At 51.5% G+C, this 9186-nt stretch overlaps 1 protein-coding gene across 5 annotated transcripts in view; it reads left to right on the top strand.

Annotated features, from left to right (window-relative positions):
• RAP1GAP2 (RAP1 GTPase activating protein 2) overlaps positions 1 to 9186 on the top strand; it is a 177507-nt gene that overhangs the window by 30763 nt on the left and 137558 nt on the right. The gene's annotated exons all lie outside the window — the stretch shown is intronic.

The following is a 9186-nucleotide window of genomic DNA, read 5'->3' as shown; positions in this document are numbered from 1 at the left end:
TTTTTTTAAGATTTTATTTATTTATGTGACAGAGATAGAGACAGCCAGCAAGAGAGGGAACACAAGCAGGGGGAGTGGGAGAGGAAGAAGCAGGCCCCCAGTGGAGGAGTCTGATGTGGGGCTCGATCCCATAACGCCGTGTCACGCCCTGAGCCGAAGGCAGACGCTTAACCGCTGTGCCACCCAGGCGCCCCGAGGATATATATTTTTTAAAAGATTTTATGTATTTATTTGAGAGAGAGTGAGCGTGAGTGGGGGTGGGGGAGGGGCAGAGGGAGAGGGATTACAGACTCCCCTGCTGAGCAGGGAGCCTGACTCAGGGCTGGATCCCAGGACCCTGGGATCATGAACTGAGCCGAAGGCAGGCGCTTAACCAACTGAGCCACCCAGGTGCTCGGGATGAACAACGCCTGCCCTCAGAGCTGTTCCTGGACAGCTGGGATGGTGACCTACACGAGGCCATGGACACTTCAGCACGGTGGGGTGATTTCTCCACGGGGACCACCTGAGCCCTTTGCTCATTCTCCGAGCTCCACATAAGGAAAGGAAGAAGGTGGAAATGCCCGGGCTGGCACAGGGATTCCAGAGTTGGAACTGGGAAAAGTGACATTAGGTGGTACAGGGACACAGCATTGCCTGACAGTGGTCACCAGAGAGAAAGCCATTCTGTTTTCGGATCCCACCACCTCAAGGAGAAAATCTCAGTTAGGTGCTAATATGTCTTTAACATCTCTGTAACATTTGCTGATCTTCCCATTAATAGAGGCAGTGGGTCTAGATTCAGGGCCTTGGGTAGGCAACAGTGTCCAGTTAGCTGAAATGTAGTAACCTTGTTTGATTTTCATCATTATTTACTTTTTTTGGGCGGGGGAGGTTGTCAAATGATCCCATATTGAAATATTTTCCTTCTTAGTTCTTAAATATTGGGGCATCCCACGGCGCCACTATTGACGTCATCCGTAAGGTCAGGAGGGTGGGGGCATCGACGGTGCAGCTTATAGAGTGGGCAGTCCTCAGGGTCTCCTCAGTGGTTCCAGAGAGTTCTCTGGCTAAAGGTTGGTGCCGCATCTGTCAGGCCATGTTGACAATCTCATTGAAAGTGGTATTGCCACTGGGCTTCATGTTTTTCTGCTCCTTTCTGTCTCTTGGTGGTTCCTTGAGGGCTTTCATCATCAGGGCAGAGGCAGAAGGTCCCACTTCAATCTGGGCCTGTCTGTTCTGAATGGTCAGTTTCACCGTCATCCTCCAACCCTTCCAATCACCGGTTGCCTTGGCCAGGTCATCACCAGCCTTTTTGGGAGACAGCCCCAGGGGGACCAATCTTCGGGGACCCGGGGGAAGTTAAGATGGTGGGAACTAAATGGGGTTTTCCCTAAGGGTGGGGGGCAGTTGCTTACCAAAAGAGCTTAGGTTACAATAGGAATAACACAGGCTAGACAACTGGAAGGACTTTCCTAACGGAAAGAGTAGAAGGGCCCCCGGAAAGTCTGCTTGGTAGAAAGCTTGCAAAGCTCAGAAGGCTGCTTGGCAGGAGCCTCAGGGCTCGGCCTGGTGGGGCGCAGGGTGAAACTCAAAGCCCGGGGAGTCTGTGTCAACACCAAAGATAAGCTTTGTGTTTGTCTTTGAGGCTAAGAGGACTTAATGTCAGAGTGGGAAAGAGCTATTAACACATCAGTGAGTTTCAGTCCAGAGTCTGTTGTGGTGGAGCCCCACCAGGTAGGGGCAATTTCCTCTAGAAAGGAGTATCCATCCCAAGGAAGCAAGAGATTAGTTCACAACAGAAAACAAATTAAGATTTATCAGGAATCAGGTAGATGGGGCCCTAACCTATGAATTTTCTGGTTGACCAGGCTCGTGAGCTGTCTGTAGCGATCCTCCTGGTGTTGACTCAGAGGTGAAGTTAGTGCTCCAGCCTGGTCTGGTGCCAGCTAGCACGCTCTGCGTGCCATCCCATCCCTGCCCCCGCGCACCCCCNCCCCCCCCCCCCCCGCCGTGGGATGTGCAGGGAATGCAGATGTACTCTGTGGGCACCTAAATCCTAGATTGAACTGAGGGTGTCTGTGTGTCAAACACCTGCCTCCTGCTACCTAGCAGTGCCTCGGTCTTTCTAAAAACTCTTGCATATGGCAAATACATACAAGTCAGGAGCAAAAAGGGGCGCCAAAGGGAGGCTCTGCAGTAAGGTTCACAACACCCCTCAGGTGTTCACTCTCAGTTTTGTCAGGCTCAGTTATTTGGTTTTCCAGTGATCAGTCACCGAGCAAGGATTCAAAAGGCCACTGAAAGAGTACTTGTCAGGGGCTGTCACAGGCATTCTTACTTAAAATGCTTGACAATATCTGGGGCACCCACGTGGCTCAACGTCTGCCTTCAGCTCAGGGCGTGATCTCGGGGTCCTGGGATCGAGCCCCACGGCGGGCTCCCTGCTCAGTGGGGAGCCTGCTTCTCCCTCCCCCTCTGCCCCTGCTTGTGCTCTCTCTCTCTCTCTGTGTCATATAAATAAATAAAAATCTTTAAAGAATATTTGATAATATTCATCTTTTTACTTAGAAAACTAAAATGGAGTCCTTATAAATTTGTATATAGTAGAAAAATACAAAGACAGCAATAAAAATCATCATTTACTTCCAGAGATAATCTATTAACCTTTTCTTCCCACTATGAACATTCTCTTTAACTTTTTATTACGGAAAATGTCAAGCACATACGCAATAAATAGAATCGTGCCCCCAAGAGTTATCAATGCTGTGCTGTTCCTGTGTCAGCTAGACCTTCCCCCAGCCCCCTCCGCCACTCTATTCTTACTGTTATTACTATTAATTTCAGTGTTTTGGGGGTAAAATTTACATACATTGAAATACACAGATCTTAATTGTACATTTTGGACAAATGGATTCCGCCACCTATCCTGATATAGAACATCTCTGTCTCTCCTGAGACTCCCTTCCCCCCGAGGCAAATACTGCCCTAATTTTTGCACCTTAGATTGTCTGTTTTAGAACTTCATATAAATGGAATCATACTTTTTTTTTTTTTGTATCTAGCTTTTTGCACTCTGCATAATGCTTTAGAAAGTCATCCATGTCTTGGTATTTTGTTCCTTTTTATTACCAAGTGGTATTCCGTGGTATGGCTATTCCACAGTTTGTTTATGGACTGTCCATTTTTTTAATTTTAATTTTTAAAAAAATTTTATTTATTTGAGAGAGAGAGCATGAGCAAGGAGGAGAGGCGGAAGCAGACTCCCTGTGAACAGGGAGCCCCATGTGGGACTCGATCCCAGGACCCCGGGATCACGACCTGAGCCAAAGGCAGACGTTTAACCGACTGAGCCACCCAGGCGCCCTTGGACTGTCCATTTTGAAATTTGTTTATTTTTAAGTAATCTCTACACCCAGTGAGGGACTCAGACTCACAACCCAGAGAACAAGAGTCGCATGCTCTTCTGACTGAGCCAGCCGGGTGTCCCCGGACTGCCCATTCTGAGTAAAGCTCCTGTGAATGTTTTCATATGAGTCTTTGTGTGGACCATGTATGCTCATGGTGGTATGTTCTCTGCATTTTACAGATGACAAAACTTGAGGCTCAGAGAGGTTAAATATCTAGCCCAAGGTCATGCAGATAGTAAAAGTTGGAGATGGGACTCAAACCTAAATTTGTCTTTTAGTTTTTATTCCCTCCTTGTGGTATCTGTGTGCCACAGCTGTTTGGGGTCACTAATTAGAGGGACAGATGGGTCACCTCAGTGGCCTGTTCGTAACTGAGTTTAAGTGCAGTATAATGATAAGTATTGATAATAATGGCTCCGAGTCACCAAGAAAAGGTTATGTTAAACCTACCTTTAAAAAGAACGAAAGGGGCGCCTGGGTGGCACAGCGGTTGGGCGTCTGCCTTCGGCTCAGGGCGTGATCCTGGCATTATGGGATTGAGCCCCGCATCAGGCTCCTCTGCTGTGAGCCTGCTTCTTCCTCTCCCACTCCCCCTGCTTGTGTTCCCTCTCTCGCTGGCTGTCTCTGTCGAATAAATAAATAAAATCTTTAAAAAAAAAAATAAAAAGAACGAAAATGTGTAAGACTTTTAGAGAAATTTTCAGCCAAGGTTATTACAATAAAAACAAGCCGGCAAACAGAAAGTTTTGCTACTCAAAGCTTTAGTCTGGAAATCTCAGGCGTAATACGTCATTTCTCAAGGAAGCCAGAGACAGAAGGCGTGACTGGGTATAAAATAGTATATAAATAATACATGCATAAGAACCACTCTGTTCTTTGTAGATCCGAACAGAATCGGTTTTTGGAGAGTCTGCCGGTGCTTGCTTGGAAAGATGTTGCTAAGCAGTGTTGCTAATATTATGGAAAGACAGCTTTCCTCCTGACTTTTCTGCTCAGCCCCGGGAAGCCCTGCAGTGGAAGTGGCTGCAGGGGTAGCCACAGCTGGTGAGGCTCAGTGATCCCTGAGGTGGGGACCAGGGGCCCCAGGTGTGAGAGGAGCGAGTCCTTAGCCTCTTCTGCCCCGGGGCGGCCTCCATGCAAAATTTGCTTCTTCCTGTTCTTCAGAAATGCCACACAAAGAAGAATCCTTTTGAATGTTTCTACTGTGGGAAAAATTATAGTCATGCCACTTGGATTCATGGGTTCAAATTCCCTAAATGAGCCAAAAAGAAGTATTTTAAATACCTTCAGTAACCAAGGAATAGATGAAGACCTCCTTTCTTCTCCCTCCTACCCTCCTTTTTGTAACCCCTGAGCAGAAAATCAGCAAAGTTCTGATTGACATCATGCATGGCAGGCTCTGGGTACTGAATGATGTGCAGCTTCGGGGCTGGATCCCTGCCACTGACTGAGTGGGATCTGTGGGTTTCCTCGGGCATGGTTTCCTTTCCCTGAAGCTCGGAAATGCCACACAAGTCACCAAGATCCGTTTCCAAAATCTGAGCCAGTTTCTAGGCAGATCCTCTCTTTAGTATGAAATGTGTGGCTCCAGGAAAGTACGGCTGTGCCAGGGCTCCCACAGCTTGTCTTTGAGGCCTCCTAGCCGGGCCTAGGCATGACCTGTTGCTGTCAGTGACTGACCCTGTTGTGGGTTGGGCCCTTTTGGGGGCTGCTGGTGGGCTCCAAGACGGGACGTTAGGAGATGGGAGGAGTGTCCATGTGCTGGGTGTTGGCAAAGACCCTCCTGCATCTCTCTTTTCAAAGTAGAAATGGTGGGGCGCATGCGGGGCTCAGTCAAGCATCTGACTCTTGATTGTGGCTCAGGCCTTGATTTGGGGGTTGTGAGTTCAAGCCCCGTGCTGGGCTCCACGCTGGGCATGGAGCCTACTTAAAACCAAACCAAAACAAAGTATAAATGGCTTCCACACCTCAAACTTTCCCAGCCTTTCCCTCCTCTCTCTTTCCCTCCCGATCACCCCCTCACTCTCCCCTTTCCTCTTTCTTCTTTTCCTGCGCTGGTATCCCAGAGACGCAACTGTAACAAGGCCCAGCAGGGGGCGCTGATGTACCCGCCAAGAATGAATGCCCTCCCGTGCCTGGAGAGCACAGGTGTGAGTGCTCTGTAGAAGTGAGAGTGAGAGAGTCTTCAGAGTGATTTCTCCAGAGCTGCTGTGTATGGGTGTGCTCCAAAGGCCTAAGAGGGTGGTGGTGCTGGCCTGTCCTGAGCAGGTCTAAGGTTGAGTGATCCATAGGGTGGTTGGGGCGCTGTCCCCTGCAGAAGGGGAGGGGCAAGGCATCTGAAAGAGGTCTGGTTTTCATAAAAGGCCCCACCCTGCTGGCTCCAGAGCCCCTCTTTGCTGCGTGTGTCTACTCCCAATCCTAGCCAAGAACGGTTGCAGTCATTTTGCAGAGGCCTGGAGGCACTGGAGCTAGGGGAGGCGGGGTGGGGAGGGAGCACTTGCTCCCGTCTCTCTCTGAGACCTGGGCGCTGGCAGCAGGGCTGAGTCCCAGTTTCACACGGATGTGTCTCCTGGAGAGGGTTCCCTGGCACAGAAGGCCCTTTTCTTTAGGACCAAGCATGCGTGTCTGTCTGTCTCACCCCACTGGCCCCTTAGGAATGGGCTGTGCAGCTGTCTGCCCTCTGTTCATGATTAACTTCCCTGTCGTGCCCTCCCCCCACTCCCACCCAGGCCCCCTTAGCCCTTGAGTTTCCCCCGACTGACTGGGGCAGAGACCCAGGTTGGCAGGTGCCTGGCACTTTGTTCTCAGGGACTGTGGGCTTGGGGGTGGGGTGGGGGTGGGCTGGAACAGACCTGGGAGGTCTTGTGAGCTGGGACACTGCTAGGGATAAACTGCTGGTGGTGGAGATCCGGAGAACCCGTTCTGCAGTCCTCCCTGACCTCCCTCACTCGCTCTGGTCTGGATGTGTCCAGCCTTCTCTGTGGAGTCACTCATATGAAAATTGTTCCCTTTTGATTCTCCTCGAACTTTTTGATTTCTTTAAGGACCGTGTCTTTCTTTGGTGCAAGTGTGTGGCTAACACCTAACACTTGCCTATTTTTCTCTCTTAACAAAGGTGTTTTAAGCTCAGAGCCTTTGTCAGGCAAGAGTATTGAGCTAGAATTTAGTAAGTTTGTATTTGTTTTCACGGTATGAATGACGAGCGGTAATAGATTTTCATTTAGGGTGGTAATGTTTTCTTTTAAAATTAATTAAGTAAAAAAGTGAGTTGATTTAATTAAAGGAAAACAATTAAAAAATGACAGGGTATATAATGCTGAGCCAAAAAATGGCGAAGGGGGTATGTGAATTCTGGGGAATGGTGGCTGGGTCATGCTGCACAGGGTAGCCTGGAATGGGGTTGTTTCGTGGTTTCATGTGTGTCAGCACTGTTTGTTTTGGGCAAAGGTGGTCTTCTGTTTCTCACCCTAGTCTCTCTGCACAAAGTATTTAATAAATGTTGGTGGAATGGGGAAGTCTGGTATAGATGGCCATTGCATTCTCTGCCTTACGCCAGGGGCACCCCCACCCCACCAGCACCTGGTGCCCCATTGTGGTGCACACCCCCATCAATTCTTCGCTTTCTCCTGCATACTCCATGCAAGCTTAATCTTCAGTTCAGAACCAAAAGACAGAAGGTTACCAGCCAGCTCATTATGCTTTGGTGGTTTGGTGTGGGGTGTGGGCAGAAGGAAGGGCTCCCTCACCCTCAGCAAACTTCTACCTCCAGGGCCTCTGGAATCAGATCACGTTTTGGTCTTTTAGGGACAACCTTGTGTTTTCAGCCATGTTGGTGCTGGAAACGTTATGCTTGTAGAGGAATTGAGGGTGCCTGGAACCTGAGAACAAGAAGGATAACCTGCTTGGTGGAAAGATTTTTTGCCTTCATTCCAGTGCCCTGTTGCCCACTGATGCCCTTGGCCTGAAATACCTCCCAGGCAGCGGGGGTGGGGTGGAGCCACCCATACTCACTCACCTGGGAAGGGGTTAGGCCTTGTACTGAGATGCAGCTTTCTTCTGTGTGTGGGTGGATAGAATACACCCCATGCTGGGTAGGCCTATGGCCAATGCCCCCATCACCCTCAGTGTCCTCCAGCTGAAATGGTCCATCAGCTAACTTGTCAGTTTTGTGTTCTGCCAGAGACAAAAGCCCTGAGCTGCTTGGGCTGGTGCTCTGCCCTCTTGCCCACTGAGGACACTCATTTCCCCATTCTTTCTCCAGACTGATTCTCAGGTCCCTACTGGTATACTCCTTGCAGCAGGCCTAGCTGCAGTCCCAGGGGTGGGACCTGGGTCACTCACTCTCTGGCTATAAATAGATGTCCATGGCTATCTCTGTGATCCCCCACCACCCAGGCAGGCCCAGGAGGGCCTGGGCCATTGCTAATGGATGCTTCATAAATAAACCAGGCATATTTTGGCACCACCCTGGTGTTCCCTCCTTTCCATGCCAGCTCCAGTGCCAGCAAGAAACTGTGCCCACTGGAGAGGCGGGGTTGAGGGCTCAGGCCCTGGAATTCATTTCCAGCCCTGTCCCTCTCCAGCAAGTCCCCTTCCCTGCCTGATTCTCCGTGCTTGCATGAACACCAGACTATATTAAAAACAAAAACAATGCAACAAAACCCACAACAAGGCAAATTGACTCAGGGATCTTTATGGCCCCAAAGGAGTGTTTCGGAAGATGGACTAATTGGCTTATTTTAATTCCCTCCAGCCCTCTGCCCAAGTCCCTTCTCTGCGGGGAAGAAGAAGCAAAGCCAGTGTGATCGTGGTGGTGGGGGTGGTGGTGGTGAGGGGCTAGGCTTCCCGGCAGCAGATGGAAGTGAGTGAGTGGGGCTTCTGAGCAGCCCCGGCCCATGTCAGGGACTCCGCCACGGCTCTTTCCCTGTGAGCTGGCCAGTGACCTTCTGTCTTTCGGTTCTGAGGTGAAGATGAAGCTTGCATGGAGTGTGCAGGAGAAAGGGAAGAACTGACGCCGGGCGTCCGCGACAATGGGGCGTTAGGTGCTGGTGGGGTGGGGGCGCTCCTTCGTCTCCCTGGCAACCTGGGACGCCAGGCAGAGGTGTAGCCTCCGTGAACTTGATCATTGACCCCGTGTTGTGTCAGACTTTCAGGGCAGGGAAACAATGGTTAACCGGGGGACTGACCCCAGCCCAGGCAGGCGCTGATGCTGGAGTAGCCCCCTCCAGCCTCGCAGGACATACCCCTTCCCGGACTTGGGGAAAGGTAGGGGGTACCATACCGCTGAGTCAAAACACCAGGGAACGTCAGGCTGGGGAGGGCGGGTGCCGGGCACTGGGTGCCCTCTCTAACCACCTGGCCCTGAGCGGGGGGAGGCCCGCAGCGGTGCCTGTGTGCTAAGCCAGTTTCGCACGGACTGAGGACGCGCGTTTCGTCTCGGTGCATGTTTTTTCTCCCTGTGTTTTAAAGACAGTGACAGCATTGGAGAAGTATCCCGGCGGGCCGGGCTGGGAGAGCGCGTCAGCCGCCTTTGCCTGGGGAGGGAGCCCGGGGCCCCGCCAGCGGAGGCGGGGACGGGGGAGCGCAGAGGAGGGGACGGAGAGGGAGCGGCGAGAGAAGGGGGGGCGGCTGCCCGCCGGGAGGGGAAGGGAGGGAGCCCCGGCGCAGACCAGAGGGCGAACGCGGCGCCGAGCCCCCCGGGGCGCTGAGCGCAAGCGGGCCGCCTCCCTCCGCTGGCGGCCGGGCAGCCTGAACCGCCCGCAGCCGGGGTGCCTGGGCCGGGGCACGGGAGGCGGGG

The sequence above is a fragment of the Ailuropoda melanoleuca genome, chromosome 13, assembly GCF_002007445.2.
Source record: "Ailuropoda melanoleuca isolate Jingjing chromosome 13, ASM200744v2, whole genome shotgun sequence".
Lineage (NCBI taxonomy): Eukaryota > Metazoa > Chordata > Mammalia > Carnivora > Ursidae > Ailuropoda > Ailuropoda melanoleuca.
The sequence above is the reverse complement of the archived record's forward strand: the minus strand, read 5'-3'. Positions and strand labels throughout refer to the sequence as shown.